The 19,881-nt window shown below is 46.2% G+C and overlaps 1 pseudogene; it reads left to right on the top strand.

Moving 5' to 3' along the window:
- The first annotated feature begins 8,330 nt into the window (after positions 1 to 8,330).
- On the top strand, positions 8,331 to 10,159 carry LOC132248659 (olfactory receptor 5G9-like; annotated as a pseudogene).
- Positions 10,160 to 19,881: the final 9,722 nt, after the last annotated feature.

Below are 19,881 nucleotides of genomic sequence, written 5' to 3'. Positions count from 1 at the left end.
CCTCCCTGAAGAAACTTGACTGGCCCACACCCTGCTGAAGCTGACCACACATACCAGCTGCCACTATGTGGGCCATTTCTCTGGGGTGGGAAAGGCCACTTCTGTGGAGGCTTTCCTGGAGGTGTTCAGTGCCCTCCAAGATGTCCTACAGCACATGGTGCTCTGGGTGCACAATGCCTTGTTGGCTGTGGCAGGGTTCCATGCCCTGGGATTTCCCCAATGCTTTGGGGCCCTGGATGGGACCCACATCCCAGTCATCTGCCTGCCACAGGGTGACCAGCTCTACTACAGCTGTAGGGGCTTTCATCTGTGGTGCTCCAGGCCATCATTGCCCACCATGGCATCTTCACCAATGTGAATGCCAGTTGGGTGGGTAGTGCCCACAATGTCCATGTGTTTCAGAGCTCTGCCTTGCCAGCCCTGGTGCAGAGCAGTGCTTTGCACTGGGGGTGCCAGACCTCCAGCTGGGCACTATGGTGGCCCTGCCCCTCCTGTGGCTCAAGCAGCTCTACACTGGTCAGCTGGATTCCTGCCAGGCCCACTTTCAACCAGTTCCTGGGCTGGACCTGTACCCTGGTGGAGTGTGCCTTTGACTGCCTGAAGGGATGCTGGTGCACCCTCACCGCCCACCTTAATGTTACTGAGGACATCCCCCAGGTCATTGTCACAGCCTGCATGCTGCAAGATGTCTGTGAGGTCTGGGGGAGATGTTTCATGAGTCCTGGGTGAAGGAGGCAAGGTGCGGGGGGGGGGTGGGAACCAGGCAGTGGGAGCACCAGCTGCAGTCACAGTGACAGTGGTGGGCTCCACATGCCGAGGCCCTGGGAGAACTAAACACCCACCAGGAGGGGCCAGGGCACTGGGTGCAAGAGTCACTGGCTGACCATCTCCTCCTGTACTCCCCACTGAAGCTTAGCTGGACAGCCTCCAATGGACCTCCCACCCCACTGCTCACCCCCAGCACCACGCTCACTGCAGACACATCTCAAAACAACAGTTGTTTTTCCTCTTGCATCAGACAGAGCTCACCTATCCCCTCCCTCCCCAACAAGCAGAGCCCCGTTTGCACTCACAATTGGAGTGCTGTGGTGTGCCTGTGTACCCTCCAAGCATGGGTAGCCATAGGGTTGGGGCTCCTAGACAGCACAGCCTGGGGACAGGCAGCCAGCATCCAGGTCTTTGGCTGTTCCCCTATGGGTGCACATGCCACGGTGAGCCCGATGGGTGAGGGGCTCACCCAGGGGTGACAGTGGCCAGTAATCCTCCAGTGCAAGTGGCTCTCCCTCCATTAGCCACTGTCCAGGGCCAGCATGTCTGGAGTGCAGTTCTGGCCCCACTGCAGGCAGCTCTGGCTCTGTGCCCATGTGGACCCAGGGTAAACAGTGGGCCTGTGCCCAGGTGGGAGGGCTGGGTACTGGAGAACACAGGGCAGGGGCTGTGGAGGGACTCCTGCCTCATGGAGGTGGGGAGAGACCTCCTCCCAGGCCCATGGGGGGGCCTGCTGCTGGGCGGCAGGAAGTTACCAGGGGGTAGGAGGGGCTAGGGTCAGGGGCCAGGCAGCAGATGGCATGAAGGTGACTGCCAGGGACAGGGTGATGTCCAGTATCTGGCAGTCATCCTCCATGGCCTACACTGCCCTGTCCAGGACTGTGTTCTGCTTCCACAGGGTGTGTACTCACTCATGCTGCAGGGCCAGGAGCTGTGCCCTGAACTCCCAGTTTGCCCAGTCCTGCATCTCTTCATGCCAGTCCCACGCCTCCTCATGCTGGTCCTACACATTCTCATGGGCCACAATCTCTGCCTACCACCTGTCCTGGCAAGCCACATCCTCTGCCCGCTAGGCCCATGCATCTGCCAGACAGTCCTCTGATGCCATCACCAGCCAGTCCAGGAGGATGGTGCGGTCCTGGATCCACCTCCTGCACAGTTGGTGCATCTGGAGGGCCCCAGCCATGGGTGATGATGACCCTGAGGCTGCATCTTGGCTGCCAACTGTGGCCTTTGTCCTGTATGCAGCTACAGGCCCTGTACAGCCATGAGAAAGAAGCTGTTTGTGGGAGATTGCAACATTTCAGAGATATGATGGTCTGTACCAGAGGCTGTGCAGTGCCTGGCCACAGATCAGGGGTCAGGTGTGCATGGGTGCCCAGAGACCACAGTAAGTCTTCTTGGCAGCCCAGGCCCAACTGGCCACCAACTGAGCCCCCCATCCCCACTCACTCCCCAAGAGATGGCAGGCTGCTGGGTGCTGGCTGCAGGCAGTCTGCCTCCCCTGCCCCATTCCCAGGGTGGGACAGGCCTACTGGCAGTACCCGCTGCTGCAGCTCCAGAACCTGATGCCCCCCCCCCTGCCATCTCCTCCTGTAGGCCAGCCGCTCTTGTGTACTGCCAGCAGCCTATGGCACCTGGGTACAGGACTCCTGAATGACTTACACAAGGAGCTGCCCATGCCCCTGCCCTCCATTCAGGGGGCTTCTCTGGGGAGGCACTCTGGGGTTAACCCCCACCCCCATGCCCATGGTGTACTCCTAGTGTGCTTCTGCTTCATGTGCACAGGGCGCTACACAGGGAGCTGTTTTCATGGACCAAGGGGTGCCTAACCTACTATGCCCTGATGATGATGATTGCCATGGTGACCTGGGCACACTTTCACACCTCACATGAGACCCTGAGCTTCAACAGTGTGGGTGGCAAGCCCGAGCTGCCCCATAACCTCCACTGTCACCTGGAGGGATACCTGTCAATGTGCTACATATCCCTGCCCCCCACAGCCAAGGAGGACATCACTGCCAGCATCAATGTGCTCCTCAGCATGTGGGAGGCCTGTGCCAACCTAGCTGTGGGGGCATGGGCTGCTCAGTGAAGTTTTGCACTATCACCTGCTTCCTTGCATGCTGCTGTGGGGGGAAGCCAGGGACCAGAGGAGTGCAGCTAGGCTGGCTGAGGAGGGTGACAGGGGCAGATACCAGGATGGGGTGGGTGCTCCCCTCGTGCAGGCCTTACTATGTGGGCAGGGCTGGCATGGATGGTGGCTCCGGTCACTCCTGGCTGGCAGTGACAGTGTGTGGCTCTCTGGGCCTCCACACTGCTGTCCCATTTCTGCTGGGCCTGGGTAACTGCCTGCAGTGCCCAGTGCAGGGGCATGGCATAGGACTGGCAACTTGATGGTAAGGCAATGCTGAACAGCACCTGCAGGCTCCAGGCAAGCTACTGGGGGTAAGTTGCGGGCAGCTGGAGCTGGCCCCAGTGGCTAGGAGTTGCCTGCAAGTGGGCCTGGGTGCTGAAAGGCCTGACAGGAGCCTGGAGCAGCCCACAGGCCTAGACACCACAGGCCTGGCAGCTGTGTAGCATGGCAATGCCAGGCAGCAATGCCAGGGTGGAGGCAGGTGGTACAACTCACCTGTGGCTTGTACAGGGGAACACAGGGGCATGGAGTGGCCTCTGTCTGCTGCATTTGCCCTAGGGCTCACAATGTCTGCAGGCTTTTAAGGACCTGAGACTGGGTATCCTTAGAGCCAGACCAACCTTGGGGTGGAAGAGGCTCTAAGCCCCATAGCCCTAGGGGTAGCTTCAGACTGCCCCCTAGTGACAAGGCTGACTAGAAGCAAATTTGCTCCTGGTTTGTGTTTAGACATGCATTACTGCACAATAACTACTTACACATAATTTGAGAGTAGGGTTACTTACTGTGCAGTAAGCATGTGCATGTGTAAACGTGCACACTTACTGTGCAGTAAACTATGCTACTGCACAGTTATGCATCTTGTGTAGACACACCTAGTATCTTTTAATTACATTTCAAGATTTGTAGAACTTTGGACTCAGCAGTGATATGATTCATTTGAGGAAAATAAAAATAATGAGCTCAGGGACCTTCTGCTCCACTACAGATCTCTCAGATAAATATCAATAACTAGACATAAAATGCTCCATGTTAAAAGCCCAAATATCTCTTCTTAGTCTGTACAGCATATGGTCAAAGTCTGCCCATCCAGAAAGCCAACTATAGTAAACTCAAAAAGCCAAAGACATTTTACTAGATTCTGGAAATGAATGTACTTGATTGTGGTGAATTTCAGACTTCAGGCTATCTGGAAATTTGGACTCATTAGAAATTTTCAGTAACTTCAGCATTTTGTATGTTCATTTTTACAGAGTGATAGACAACAGGAACCAGATACAGTCCTTTATACCACTGTGCTTAGTGTTTTTTCTAACAATGTGCTTTGCTGAACAGATGTCTTTCCTTCCTCTGCAGCTTCCTATTCCACTAAAGTTCCCTTCAATGTGCTATGGAGTCTCTCCAGTGATGGCAACTCAGCCACATCTCATAGGCTGTCTGTCCCTCTGTCCTGTTACAGAACTTTCTCCAAATGCATTCATGAAAACTTTAAATTCTTCCTCCTACTCCAACCTTTTTCCAGGGTGGTAAGTAATTCCTTTTCTTGCTTCATTGAATTTGTTTATTATACTCTGATCTTCTTGTCATCACACTACAAACATACACAGAAAAGTTAAGGAAACATCTCTCCCTTACATTTTTTTCACTAGATCTTACGCTGTTCTTTTTTTCCCTTCTTTTTTCACTTCCATAACAGACTGTAACATCTTTTTATTTAAGAGCATTCAGTTATAGAAAGAAATCAAAGCAATTTATTAAACAAATTAATAAAGAATAAAAAGAAAACTCACTCATTTCATGTTTATTATGCTTATGTTGATCCCAATCTAGTTAAATTTGTCTTCCCCTTTACCACATTTACCTCTACTTCAATAGTCACAATTTCTGGACTAAAATATTTTTAGAACAAAACAATGCTGAACTATTCAGATATGGAAGAAAGATAGGAACTTGAAGAGTCCATTGTAGCCATATCAGAAGTTCTTAAATGCTCTGAAAAACTGAAAAAAAGTATTGTACACAAAAAGTGGAAACAAAGAGATAAAGCTATGGATGAGCAAAAGCAAGGTAAAGCAAAAGCAAGATTATGAAAGGTGGAAAGGAAAAGTCCTATATATAAGACATGAATAGTGGGAGGAAGATCAAGGGAAGTATATACCCATTGCTTAACAGGGGAAGAAAGCATATAATGCATGATGGCTGCAGTGAATGAAATCATACTCAATGTCTCTTTACTTTGCTCTTTAAAAAAAAGGGTAGTTTTGACCAGATATGTGATGCTGTTAATTTCAACAAAGAGATGAATAAATAAAGTGTAGGTTAAAAGATAAGTTAGATATTTTAGTCATCGATGCTTAATGAAAATCACACTAGATTATTTAAGAGGTAGTTGAACTAGATATTCATAAGATAAACCCCATGATTTAAAGTAAGAATTCATGGGACACATTCTACATGAGACACTTACTGCACAGCTGACTAATTAAGTGTTCAGTAAACATCTCAGTGTCTACACAGGTGTCTCTATTAGGGCACAGAAAACTAATTAACTCCACAGAAGAATAGTTTTTGTAAAATAAAAGTACTACCCTGCTATGGAGGTTTTTTTCTGTGCACAGCTGCACATACGTATGATGCTGTCCAGGCTAGCTGGAGCACAACCACCTGTGCCTTTGCCACCTCACCCACCTAACCCACCTCACCCAGTGTAGGGCCAGTCAGCAGGCAGCCAACATGTTGAAGCACCCTTGTGTCTCAAATAGCTGCAACATGCGGAGCCCATTTGGAGCAACCTGGGATGGCAGGCTGACCCCCAGATCTCCTGTCAACCTGGGATTCTCCAACTAGGCTCCATGTGGTGTGCACAAATAAACACTGGAGCAATAAGCCCTGGAGTTTATTTGTGAGCATTAATCTCATGTGTAGATGCTTCCATGGTGTTAAAAAAATTCTGACCTGTCGTGGGTTCTCTGAGCTGTTTGCAACAGAATAATTGCTCTATTATTTTTCTTAAGTCAAAAAGTGAGTGAAAACTAAAAGCTGGCATGTTTTGAGAGATGCCTTGAGCTACTGGTTAAGAGCTAAGGTTAAGAGCTACTGAATTAGTGATTATCTTTGAGAACTCATACAGGACAAGGGAAGTTCCAAAGGACTTTGGAAAGACAAATAAAATTATTATATTTAAAAAGGGAAGAAAATAGGGAACTAGGTCATTACACACCAATTTGTTTAACATCAATTCCCAAAAAGATACTAGGAAATAGGTTATAAAAAGAGCCATCATGGATTTGTCAAGAAAATGCTAGTCATATCAAGCCCACCTAAGTTTTTGTTTTTCTCTGAAAGGGTAATGGGATTCAGGGATGAAGAAGAATCAGTAAATGGATTATAGCAGGGGTGCTCAGCCCCCAGCCTATAGGCCAGATTTTGATCTGTGGGGAGGTCCTCAGGCCATGGCCCTTCATGCTACATCAGGTACACAGGGCGGTGCTGAGCCCAATTCCAACATGGGGCCTTGGAGCCCAATCCTGGCCAGGTGAGAGAAATGCAGTGACCCTGGAGCCCAATCTCATCCAGGTAGAGTCTGGGAGGAGGTAGTGTGGGGCCCTCAGAGCCCAATCCCAGCATATGGGGTCACCGAAGGTCCAATCTGGCTCATGGACTTACCCTGAGCCATTTATGTGGTCTATAAGACCAAAACTGGGCCCCACTGTATTACAGCATGACTTCAGTAAGGCTTTTGACACTGTCTCTTTTAAAATTTTCATTTGAAAACTAAAGAAATATGGTCTGGATGAAGACACAGTAAGGTGGGCACACGGCTGTTTAAAAAACCTTTCTCAAGAGTTATCATCTTTGGTTTTCTGTCAAAATGGAAGGGTGTTGTCTCTAGACTACATGGCCTTCTAAGGTCCCTTCCAACCCTAATGATCTGTAATTCTATGATTCTGTGTTTTAGAGTGATCTCCTAGATTTCTCTCCTGATTTTATTCAATATATTTATTAGTTCATCAGATGATAGAAACAGACAAAGCTAGGAGAACAGAGTCAGAACTGTAAATGATCTTGATAAATTTCAGCTATTGTTGAAAATCTATGAGATAAAATTTGATAAATGCAAGTGTAAAACTATACCTAGGAAGGAAAAATCAAATGCAGAAACAGAAAAAGAGGAATGGCTGGCTAGGCAGTGGTACATAGGGAAAGGACCACCTGAGAGCTAAAGCAGAACAGTGTGATGCTGTTGCAACAACATAGGCAAATCTCTTCTGTAAGACATAGGGGGTGCATCTATACAAGCCACTAACTGTGCAGTAACCTGATATTACTGTTCAGTAGTGTCATGTGGCAAAAACTGTGATGCAATGCTACTGTGCAGTAGTATTAGGCTACTGTGCAGTGGCACCACAAAAAAGGTGTTCCCCCAATACTACTGTGCAGCAACTCAGGTTACTGTGTATTTATTTACTACTTGTTTATTCAAGTAGTAAATAAATGTGCAGTAACCACTGCACAGTAGTGTCTCATGTAGACATGGCCAGGAGGTAGCAATTGCTTCTATGTGTTAGTGATAAAGCCTCAGCTAGCGTATTATGTTGTCTTAGGCACTATACTTTACGAAGGATGTAGACAAATTAGAAAGAATTTAAAGGAGACCAACAAGAATTATAGTAGGTCTAGAGAATACAGGCTTTAGCTATGTTGGTCTGCAGGAAAAAGTATTCAGAACTTTTGGTGGAGGTGATATCTTTTGTTAGACCAACTAAATAGTTGCAAAAAAAAAAAAAAAAAAAAGGTCTAGAGAACACAATTTGTGAGGAAGGATTCATGGCTGGCGTTGTTTAGTCTAGAATACAGAAGACTGAGTGAGGACATGATAAGCTGCTTTATAGTGTGTAAAAGCTTGTTTTAAGGAGGATGGTGGTCAATTGTTCTTTGTATCCACTGGGGGAGGTTCTTTCATACATAGTTTGATAAAGTTGGTGGGGATAGTTATCAGATCAAATAATTCTAGCCTTATTCCTTGGCAACTCATGTGTGTACGGAAACGAGAGAGGGAGGGGGTGGCTCTGGGCATAGGAATGTCAGTTGTAGATCTAGCATATGCCCTGACAATCAATAGCTGGCAACAACAAAGCTGACAATGACTTTTTTAAAGAACTTCCTGCTTCCTGCTTGACCTGTTCATGAAAATCCACTAGTACTCATACAGAAATCCACTGGTATTCATACACTATCCCATAGCTATGTCAATGCACAATTTTAACAAAGTATTATGTGCTATTTTTATCACACCTGTATCATCAGATGGGTTTTGGAGTGAACATAGTTAACACAGAGCATTCTCTGAGACTAGGTGAAGCTATTTCAACATTTCATGTTTGTTGGTGATTTATGTTGGCTTTGTCTTCCCTACTAGGTAAATTTCTTCTTAGAATGGCTGAAGGAAATTATTCTGAGGTGACAGAGTTCATCCTGCTGGGATTAATGGATCATCCAAAACTACGGGTGACCTTCTTTATGATGTCAGTTTGATGGGAAACCTTGGAATGATCATTTTGATCAGGGCCAACTCCCAGCTGCACACCCCCATGTACTTTTTTCTCAGCCACTTGTCCTTTGTTGATATTTGCTGCACTTCCACCATCACCCCCAAAATGCTGGCAACCTTCTACTCTGATGGGAAGAGCATTTCTTTCTCTGGATGCATGGTGCAGATGTTTCTCTGTGCAGAGTTTGTGACTGTGGAGGCCATCATGTTGGCAGTGATGGCCTATGATCGCTACATGGCTGTATGTTATCCCCTGCTTTATAGTACAGTGATGTCCCACATGGTTTGCTTGAGGCTTGTAACTGGTTCCTACATAGCTGCCCTCACCAGTGCCATTGTACAAGTTAGCTGCACCTTTAGTTTATCATTCTGTGGCTCTAACAAGATCCAACATTTCTTTTGTGATATCCACCCTCTCCTCAAGCTCTCCTGCACTGACACCCACATCAATGAGATCATGCTGTTTGTTTTTGCCACTCTCATTGGCTTATCCACTTCCCTGGAAATCTTCATCTCCTATGCTTACATCCTCTACACGATCCTACAGATCCATTCTGCTGAGCACAGAAGCAAAGCCTTCTCCACATGTGCCTCCCATCTAACAGCTGTCACCATATTCTATGGGACTGCTTTGTTTACATACTTGCGCCCATCGACCCTTGATTCCCTTGAACACAACAAGGTGGCTTCAGTGTTCTACACGGTGGTGATCCCCATGCTGAACCCCCTGATCTACAGCCTGAGGAACAAGGAGGTGAAGGAGGCCTTTAGGAAAGGCATCAGTAGGAATATTAATTTGGGAAACAATATAAAACATTAATCTGGGCTTTATTATCTGGTTAAAATATATAAGTGGATAAATTGACCAGTAAATCTGTCTGGAAAGAAAGAATGTGCCCTGAGGGGAAGGAATCTTGTTTCATAATGGGGAGATTTATGGGGTTTAAATAAATTATCCTACAAATGAGAGTTTTGAAAGCCAGTCAGGTGAGGAGATGCCACAGTACTTCAGTATATGAACTTGTGTAACTTGAACAAAGCCCTCTGAGCTGACATTTGATCCAAAAAGTTAACCCCCCACCTATCATATAGATATTACTTTAAGGTTGTAAACAGATGTTTCATTTGACACTGGTCTGATTCTCCCAGGGTTTGACCCAGATCAAAACAGACACAGAACAGTCATTTACACAAAGCAGCTTTCCAAGCTGTACAATATTTCTGTTCCTCTGCCAGAGAACAATAAACCTTGCTAGCTTGTTCCCAGAAAAAGTGGAATAACCTTATAGATGCACACAGTCATGTCCTGGGGGGAAAAAAAAAAAAAACATTAGAAAATGGCAGAGAGGGAAATTTATTTAAGCCATGATCTAAGATTAGCACAACTGCAAAACTCCTCCCTCCAACAGGCACATGAACATGAGAAGGGTGCCATCAAAATTATTTCATTCTAAAATCTAACCTAACCCTAAATGCAGGAGACAAATGTTTTTGGAATCACTTTTCATTTCAGTCAAAACCATGTTTTTTAAAGAAAAAAATGTACAAGCTCTAATATGTGAATTTGAATTTCTTCCAAAGCTCTTGCAAATAGTTGCAGAGGACATACATCTTTAAGGAAGCTGTATAACTAGTCTATGATGCTTTTTTTGCTATTATAATCATTGTTCTGAAGAGCTCATATGCAAGAACAGTTCAAATTTTAAATAAAAGTCAGTTTATAGGATTTATTAATCACATTTCTGCTAAACCCTGACTCCATGCGATGCCCAACAACTAGGGAGACAATGGATCGATGCCATCACGCATCACCTGCGCACATTGCTTGTCAATATGGGTTAGTCACTGAGTACAGATGCATACACTTACGTCCGGGAACAATCTTGCTACTGGCCTTGCAAGGGTCTGGGACCTAGACTTGTTGGTGTTCTGCTATACCAAGATGTTCCTGCTGCCTTACTCGGACCCCTTAATTCCTCTTAATTCCTATATTCTCTGTATTTCCAGGGGTGCATCTACATGGCACACTTTACTACACAGTAGACTAATCTACTGTACAGTAAAGCATCACTATGTAACCATGTGGAGCAGCTACTGCACAGTAAAATAGGCTAATGTGCAGTTTTTTACTACCTGTAAATACAGGTAATAGATTTACTGAACATTAGCTACTGTGCAGTAGTGCATGTGTAGATGCTGACAAGGAGCAGATTGTCTCTTGATTAACTAGACCAGTCTGGGGCAAAGCAGTGTGGCTGGTAGCCCCTCCAACCACATGACAGAAACAGCTCTTCAGCAGTTTCTGGATGGCCTCCAGATCCCTGGACTGACCTTCAGGGCCTGCTCCAACTACTGCCTGTCCCTGGGCACTGTGTGCTTGTGTGGCAGGCAAGCCTCTGTCAGCTACTTCCTGGCCCCTGAGCCCTCTGTCCCTGTGCTTCAGGCACTTCTTGGCTGCAGCAGCCCTTCAGGCTCATGGCCTGACCCCCAGAGCCTATGCTTGCAGCTGCCTGATCTCCAGGCATCATGCCCCTCTGCTGTGGGTACATGCGAAGACCTGATGGCACTCTGAGTCCCTGCTGGAGCCAGCACCTTCCATGGCCACATCACCAACCCTGGGAAGATCAGTCTGGGGCACAAACTAGGTGGCAGATGAGACCACTGACCTCATAGCTTTCTGGGGTGAGGCTAAAGTTTAGAGGCAGTCTGGCTGGGCCACCTAGGCAAACGCCCACATTTACAAGGATATAGGGACTCTCATGCAGGAGCATGGTCATGATCAGCCCAGGTGGTAGTGTCACATAAAGGTGAAGGCCCTGGTGGGTCAGTTGGTTCTCATCATGGACCATAACCATTGGTCCAGGGTTGCCCACAGGGCCATGTCCTGCACGCGGGAGCTGGACTGCATCCTGGCTCCCAGGCCACAGACAATGTGGGCTGCCAGAGCCTGTGATGTAGGCCAGCCCTAATGAAGACTATTCAGAGAAGGGGCCCTTGAGCCAGCAGCAGCAGGAACTGGCACACTCTCTGCCATCAGCCTCATCTTCCATCATGGGCAGCCTAGACCAACACCTGCCCTGGCAACTTTGGGTGTGAACCCACAGTAGAGAGGACAGGCAGGAGATGGCCCCACCCATGGCCAGCCCCAGATCCTCCCTGGAGGGGCCCACTGCCTGTACAGCCAGGTACTAGGCCTCCACACCCCAGGACCCTGCAGGCAGCCAGACCACCTTGCTGCCACAAGGACTGGAGTTTGATTGCCAGAACCATCTGCCATGCCCATCTGGTAAGCCCCACAAAGGGAGGAGGACTGGGAGGAGGATGTACCACAGCCACCTGTGCTGGCGCCACCTCACCCACTGGCCCCTGGGATGCACACCTGGAGTCAGGGGCCACACAGGTAGGGTCTGTGCACTTCCTCTTCCAGTAGCACACCCAGGCCCAGGCAAGAACCCTAATGCTGGACCAGCAGAGGCCAAGGTGTCAAACTCATGGGCCTGATGAGCCAAAGATGTGGTGCTGGAGTGGGAGAGAGACTGGGAGTATCACACCACCAGGGACCAGCTCCTCACCATTGAGGAAAGGCACCTTGCCCTCCTGAAAATGGTGATAGAGGCCCAGGAGCAGCAGGCTACCATGATGTTCTGGGCAGGGAGGCTACGGGAGAGGACTACTGGTTGCTGGACACCATGAAAGCTCTGGAAGTCACTTTCTTTCCACCTGCTGCCCAGGCCCCAACCCTGGCCCCACCTGCCCCCTGGCAGGCCAACACCCAGCCCTAGCCCCAACCCCAGCTGTCCCCTGGCACTGGTCCCACCCCTGGCCCTGGTGCTGGTCCCAGTCCTGGCTCCATGCCCCCCTCCCAGCAGATGCCCTTGCCCCTGTGCCAAACTACCCAGTGGGCCTGGGAGGAGGTGCAGGAGCCACTGGAGACCCTTGCCAGCCTGAGCCTTCCCCTGTGAAGATGACCGCCAGAGTGAGACCCCTACCAGGCTAAGATTGTCTTTTTCCTACAGATTCCTGTCAGGCTGACTATGCCAGACTGATCCTGACCGCCCCCCCTCCCACCCCGGCCCTCCGGACCCTCTGGCACCCAGGCAGCCTGCAGCTCCCCCTGGCTACTGTAGGGGAGAAGGCCTGAATCTGCTTAATTTTATAAAGAGCAAATCTGTTCCCAACTGGATGTGCCTACATGTTCATTAGTGTGCAGTGGTTACTGTACATTAAATTTAGTACTTGTCCAATCAAGTATTAAATTATTGCACAGTAATGAGAGTTACTGCACAGAAGCACTGGCAAACACCTTTTTTAGTGATGCTAATGTGCAGTAGCCTGATAATACTGAGTGGTAGCATATTAGCACTGTTTATGCTGTGACTTGTGACTGCGCAGTATTATTAGGTTACTGCACAGTTAGTGTCTCATGTAGGTGTGCCCAGAGGGTGCATGCGTAGATGTGTTTCCAGGGCTGGCTTACTGTGCAGTAATTTACTGTACAGTGAACCTAAATCTCATTAATAGCAACTGCAGATGCACTCCAGGAAGATTTGTTACATGTCATATAGTCAGCCATGACTCAAAAACAATCTTTTACATTCTGCCATCCAAAAACAAGGTGTATGCTTTATTTAGGGACTTTTGGTATGTGAGAAAATATTGTGTTTTTGTGTAATTCCGCAGGGATCCTCTTAGTGTATCCTCCTGACTGTAAGAATATAAGTTGCCTTCTGAAAAAAATAAAATAAAATAAAAAAGACCAGTTTCTCTCAGAGCTGTCGTCCTCACCCCCCCCCCTCCCCTCCCCTCCCCTCTCCCAGCCCTGCATCCTTTCCCTTGGTGAGGTAAGGGGGGCAATTGTTTGGGCTGTGGTAGGTAGTGATTCAATATGATTTATTTCAGATGGATGCACTCTTGCATGTTAAAAGAGTGCTTTCCTCATTTGCAGTGGGAGATAGCAAAGTTTATGATGGTCCTTGGTTCCCAAAGGAGTTCCTGTCACAGTACTGATACCTTAAGTGTGAAGACCTGGTACTTTCCTCATTTTGACAAAATGTAAATGCCTGTTTCTGGGCAATACACTCACATTCCAGGGAAGGTTGACCAACATTCCAGATGGTTTTCTAAATCACAACCTATTATTAATGACACTTAAAGAAAGTGGGAACCTTCCCTGAGGATTCACACGGCAACAGCATAGCAAATTTTGTTTTCCTACTGTAGTGACCTGAAAATCATTTTAATTGCTAGCACTTCAATCACTTGTGGATTCTTGTGGGACCACATCCCAGGTGTTAAAGCACCACTGATATAAAATATGATGCAGCCTCTACAACAACATTTTCTGGAAGAAGGATAAAGGCAATTCTGTCCTTTTCAGGTAGGTGTGATGTTTCTGAGTATGGAGATAAAATGAAGTAAATACCAGGCTGAAGAGCAGCACTGCAGTGAAGCAGCTTGAAAAGTCCCTCTGCAAGTTTCTGGAATAGTCAAAACCTAACCTTACATGGAGGGAGGTAATTGCCAGTAACTTATTTTTACAGGTGAAGGAACTGAGATAAAGAAAGGTGAAGTGACCCACCCAAGGCAACAATATAAGTGAAAGGAAAAACATATGAAAAGATTGCCTGCTTCTGAGTCTCTTTGAACCTACAGAAACATATTTTCATTATTAACATATTTCAGTCAAATTTTCTATAGTAGTCTGATGATTCTTATAGCCAAGATTCAAATTATGATACTATTTTTGTCCATGAGCAGCTGCTACATCATCATCTTAATTATTACTGTGGTCACTATTAATAATATTAATATTTGTATTATATCTGGCTCTTACTGTTTTTTCATCAAAGAGCTTTACAAAAGAGGACAAAATCATTTTCCACATGTTGTGCATTTGGGGAAAACAGATATAGGACAAAAAAGTGAGTTGTGCAAAGACACTCAGCACCATGGCAAAAGAGTCAGAAATAGAACTTAGGTGTCCTGAGCCCTTGGCTAGATCTCTGACCACTAGGGAACACTGCCCAGGAGGTGACAGATTAATAATTTTTCAGTTGAATATCCAAGGAAATAGGTTTAGACATTTTATGATAGAGAGCACTAAGGAAAGTCCAGAAATTCAGTTTTGGAATAAAATCTGCCTCCTGGAACTTTACAGTAGAGAGAAAGAAACTACTATGATACTTGTCAGCCCACATGAAAAGGAGCAGAAAGTATTCTGACCCCTTATTTCACTTCATGTGGAGAAGAGAATATGTCAAGAAGTGAAAGACTCTTATTAAAGACTTCAATTTTCTGTTCCTAATATACAGGAAAAAAAACTCTTTTCACTCCAATTATACCAAAGAAGAAGATGAAGAAAAGGTGACCATGTAAAAACCTCATATTTGCACTGTGGACTTGCTCTGAGGTACACTGATTCTAGGTCATGTGTAGATGAAACGAGAGATTTGTTTGCATGACGTTTTAAAGCAGGCTAAATGCTTTTGCACCGCTTTAATAGTGTCAGTGTTTGCATGCCTCGGCGGCATATTGTGCATTAATTCCAGCCACTACAGGAAATTTGGTGGTGTAATGCACCTTAAATGACTTGGGGCACAGCAAACTAAAACTCCTTCAAGCAAACTAAAACTCCTTTAGGAAGCCCTGCAGACAGCCTGACAGCAGCCTGGGAAAGCAGCTCCACCCAAGAAAAGCAGTGAGCCTGATCTCTCCCCACCTCCCAGGAACCTGCCTACCTGCCTGAGCTGCACAGAAGCCTGGTGCTTCCCTCCACAGCTACGGTGCCCCCAGGACTGCCTGAGCTGGGTGTTTGCGGGCAAGTGCTGCCTGGGGAGGGGGCAGAGGGTGCAGGTGCTGTGGAGAGAACTGCCACCGCCCCCTGCAACCCAGGGACCCCTCTGCCCACCGGCAGCTCGCTTTACCCTCCCCACCAGAGAGACAGGTATGTCAGTGGGGTGTATGCATGACACAGGGGTTTAATTTGCCCCAAAATGAAGCAGTGTTTTTTAAAACCCACCACCTCCCCCCCCCCCCAAAAAAAAAAATTAATAAAGCCAAACTAATGCAGGTACATACATACATGTGCTGCTGCTGAAGATGATGATGATGATAATCGTGAGTATGATGTAAACACACAAAAATAATGGACCTAAACAGAGTTGCAGGGCGAGCAACTCATTTTTCAATGGAGAACATTTGCTAGGAAGTCTCACTGAACCTCATGATGACAACTGTGCAGAGTGAGTTTTCAGCCAACATACATATTTTTTCTCTATATTTTTTTTCAAAGACCAAAAGTGCCCACTACCTCTACTGAATTTCTGTAGAAATGCAGAACAGAGGGACTCAAACTTTTTTGGCCTCATGGGCCACAGGAGCGGCATGGGATCAGTCTGTGGGCTGTATCTGACCCCATGTAACAGAATTGGATCCTTCATGGCCTCAGTTGGCTTTGCACTGGGTCTTAGCCCTGTTCTACCCTCATGTGCTGGGACTGGGACCTCAGGACCTGCATCATCTCCTTCCTGTCCCACATACTGGGTTTGGGCTTTGAAGCTTGTGCTACTGCTGCCAAGGCCTTTTTTGCTGGGATTGACTCTATGCCACCTTGCACACTCAATTTGGCATGCAGAACCATGGCCCACAAGGCTCCCCATAGAGCTGGTGAGAGCCCCACAGGCCTGATGTCATGGTGTGGGGGGCTCAGTTCCATCCTACCAATCAGAGTGCAAATAAAGCGTTATGGACAGACAAATAGACAGGCAGACAAACAGACAAAGGCTTTTCTAATATTAAAATATGTAAGGATGTGTATGCACATATGTATGTGAGAATATAAGAGAATATGTTTATGTTTATGTTTGTATATGTACATTGGTAGTAGTTGTGTAAAGATAAAGGAGTGACAACCCTGAAATTAATATAGACAATTGTCAGCCAGTGCAGAAATAGAACCAGAATGAGCTATAGTTAATCTAAAGGGCAAGGATGGCTCAAGAACCAAAGGATTTAAGGTGACAATTGATTTAGGCTGTAAATGAGAAGAAGTTTTTAACCATTAGAGAAGTAAGATTCAGGAACAGCCTTCCAGCAGGATTAATGGTGGGGAGGCAACATTATAGGTTTTAAAGTAGGGATTGATAAATTTGTGATGGAGATTATATAATATGGTTGACTGAGATGAAATGGATCAATATTTGGTGACTCAGAATGCCCTTCCTTGTTCTGTGTCCTATTTTATATGCTAAACTTTGCTTCCTGATGGTTATTTTACAGGAATGTCTACTTTCTGTCCCTAAACGCATGGAATTTAATTGGTCATAATCTGCAGTCACTTGTGTGACATCTCTCCTATTATTTGCATTCCTCCTTCTCCAATCAGAAGCTGACAGGGATGGAAGAAATCACAGCCTGGTGACAGAATTTGTTCTTAAGGGGTTCACAGGTCATCCAGAGATGCAGGTCATCCTTTTCACAGTATTCCTTGTGATCTATGTTATCACTCTGATGGGGAATCTTGGGATGATTGTGTTAATCAAGAGCAACTTTTAACTCCATACACCCATGTACTTTTTTCTCTGCCACTTGGCCTTTGTTGATGCCTGCTATTCTTCTGTTGTCCCAAAATGACCCAAAATGATGGTGAATTTCCTAGCAGAGAGCAAAGTCATTTCTTTTACTGGGTGTGCAATGCAATTTTGCTTTTATGCTGGTCTGGCAGGAACAGAGTGCTTCCTGCTGTCTGTGATGGCCTATGACCTATATGTGGCCATCTGCAAACCACTGCTGTACACTGTTGTCATGTCTCGCAGGATGTGTATTTGTCTAGTGTCTGTCTCCTATGGAGGTAGCTTCCTGAACTCAGTCACACAGACAATCTCCACATTTCAGCTACCCTTCTGTGGTTCCAATGCCATCAATAACTTGTTCTGTGACATCACACCCCTCTTGAAGCAAGTTAATGAGATTGTCGTCTTTGCCTCAGCTTGCCTGCTTGGTATCTGTTCTTGTCTCACCATCTTCCTCTCTTACTTCTACATTCTCTCCTCCCTGCTGAGGATCCATTCTTCTGAGGGTAGGCGCAAAGCTTTTTCCACCTGCACCTCCCACCTAATGGCTGTCACTGTGTTCTATGGGGCCCTCCTCTTCATCTATTTAAGACCCAGTTCCAGTCATACACAGGACAAAGACAAAGTGGCCTCAGTGTTCTACATGGTCATAATTCCCATGCTGAATCCCATGATCTACAGCCTGAGGAACAAGGAGGTAAAGGATGCCCTGAGGAAGGCACTACACAAGCATGCCAGGATTTGAAACAGAAAAGTCTGTGGAGACAAGGAATTTTCAGAGGGAAGGAGAAAACATATCTTCTGGCATACGTTGAAAATGATGACAGCTTCTAGTAACAATTATAGTCCTAAACCGTGTTCATAAAGAACCTAGCAAAATATGGTCCTGAACCACGATGTAGATTCCTAGGCACCATTCCTACAACAGTAATAAGAATGTTTCTATTTAAGCCCCTATTCACAGGTTCATAATTTGCTAATATAGAAATTATAAGGTTTTGTTTGTCTTTGAAAGTGAAATTTTGTTACACATCTGAGTCAGCTTCTGCATTTTTTTTATTTTATTCTAATCTTCAATATATGTGCTCTAGTCAGTTCCCTGATAGCCCTCAGAGCTGCTACACCCAGGATCTGACAACTTTCTTAAGCCACATGCACAATTACAAAAAAATGAAATACAGTGTGGAAAGTTTGGCATATCTGTAAACTTGTAGAATCAGGGCTGGAGTCTATAGTTTTCAATGATTGCATTATAGTTTATATTTCCATGTGTAATTCAAGGGATATCATATAATATGTAAGCATTTTCCATATATGGGAATTGCCTATAACAGGGAACCCAAACCCTGTTACCTACACACAACAGAGAGAAAAGAAAGGGGATTACACCCCTCCCTGGCATCAAACTTTTGGGACTTGCAGGGCAAATGGAATGCAGCAGGAAGCTCAAAAGAGACTTAGCGCTAAAGGCCAGAAGCAACTAAAGAGCTGGGAAAGGTTGCAAAACAGAGGGAGTCAAGCAGCCTATTGAGCTAAGTAGGGACTTCTGGACAGCTCTTTCTGCCTACGAGCAACATCCATGTGACAAATGAGGCCAGGGTTTAGGGATATGAGCCCAGGCACTGAGTTGGGAGGGAGGAAAGTTCTAGCCGGTGTTACACCTCAGCTCTGTATTCTTGGGCAACCCTGGCACAGGATGCAGTCTGTCTGACTCACAAAGGACTCCCCCCCCCCCCCCCCTAAACGAAACTGATTAAGATGCAGTGAGAGACGCACCTAAAACTCTCCAGATAAGGGTGATAAGAGTGAAACAACTGCCCTAGGTCTCATTTACATCCGAGATGGAACCAGATAACCCCTTGTCAATAGAAAAGACAATGATTTACACTACTGAGGGTGCTTCAAAGCAGCTGAACTGAGGGTATAAAAATCTGTAAGTGTGTGTGCTTAAAAAGAGAAGAAAGAGAAAGAAAAAGAAGAAGCAGGAGAAAAGAGGGAGAAAGAAAGAAGAAAGAGAAAGAAAAAGAAGCAGCAGGAGGAAAGAGGGAGAAAGAAAGAAGAAAAAGAAAGAAAGAAGAAGAAAACTCCTGTGCTGACACCATCCCCTGTCGTTCTTGGGACGCTGGAAGAACAGATCGTCTCTCTCTTCAAGGATTGTGCTACGGACTGTGCCTGTCAGCTTTGCAGCCTGGGTACCGTGGACTCGGTGAGATTCCCAGCGTTCTCTCTTCTTTCTAGGCATAAACTTCTGAACCTGACCTGTATCAGTTAAGCTTGAGCTAAGTTTCCCCAAATACTTAGTGAAACCAGGGTAGTATTGTCATTGTTTGTGTTTGTTTTTCTTTTGCATGTCTATTACTACTAGTACTATTATATATTTCATATGCTTAGCAATAAATAACTTTTATAGTCAAACTGGTAGTAATTGGGTATATTTTTCCTTCTCTGCTTCTCTTTCCTCCTGTGCTCTGCAGCAACGCTTCTTTTACCTATGCTAAAGATCCCTGTGAAGCCCAAATTATCGTGGGGTCTGCTCATCAAGAGGCCAAAGATTGGGACGTGCTGAGTTTGAAACACATAAGGGGATCAGCTTGTACAGGCTGATTGACCCAGTTTGACTCAGACGTGCCCTTATGAACTGAATGCTGGCCCATGAGGGTGTCAGCTGGACACCCAGCCGGATTCAGAGGGATTCTGTTTACCTGTGTGCTTGTGTCTGACTGCATTTTATTGTTGCTCTTATGAACTGATTCTTGGCATATGAGGGTGTCAGCCTGTCCATGCTGATCAGCCCGGCCAGGTCAGGCATATCACGTTAACTTGTGTGTGTGTTTGTGTGTGTATGACTGATTTGGTGA

Source organism: Alligator mississippiensis, chromosome 2 (genome assembly GCF_030867095.1).
Source record: "Alligator mississippiensis isolate rAllMis1 chromosome 2, rAllMis1, whole genome shotgun sequence".
NCBI classification, from domain to species: Eukaryota; Metazoa; Chordata; order Crocodylia; family Alligatoridae; genus Alligator; species Alligator mississippiensis.
Note: the sequence above shows the minus strand (reverse complement) of the source record. Positions and strands in the feature narration are given on the sequence as shown.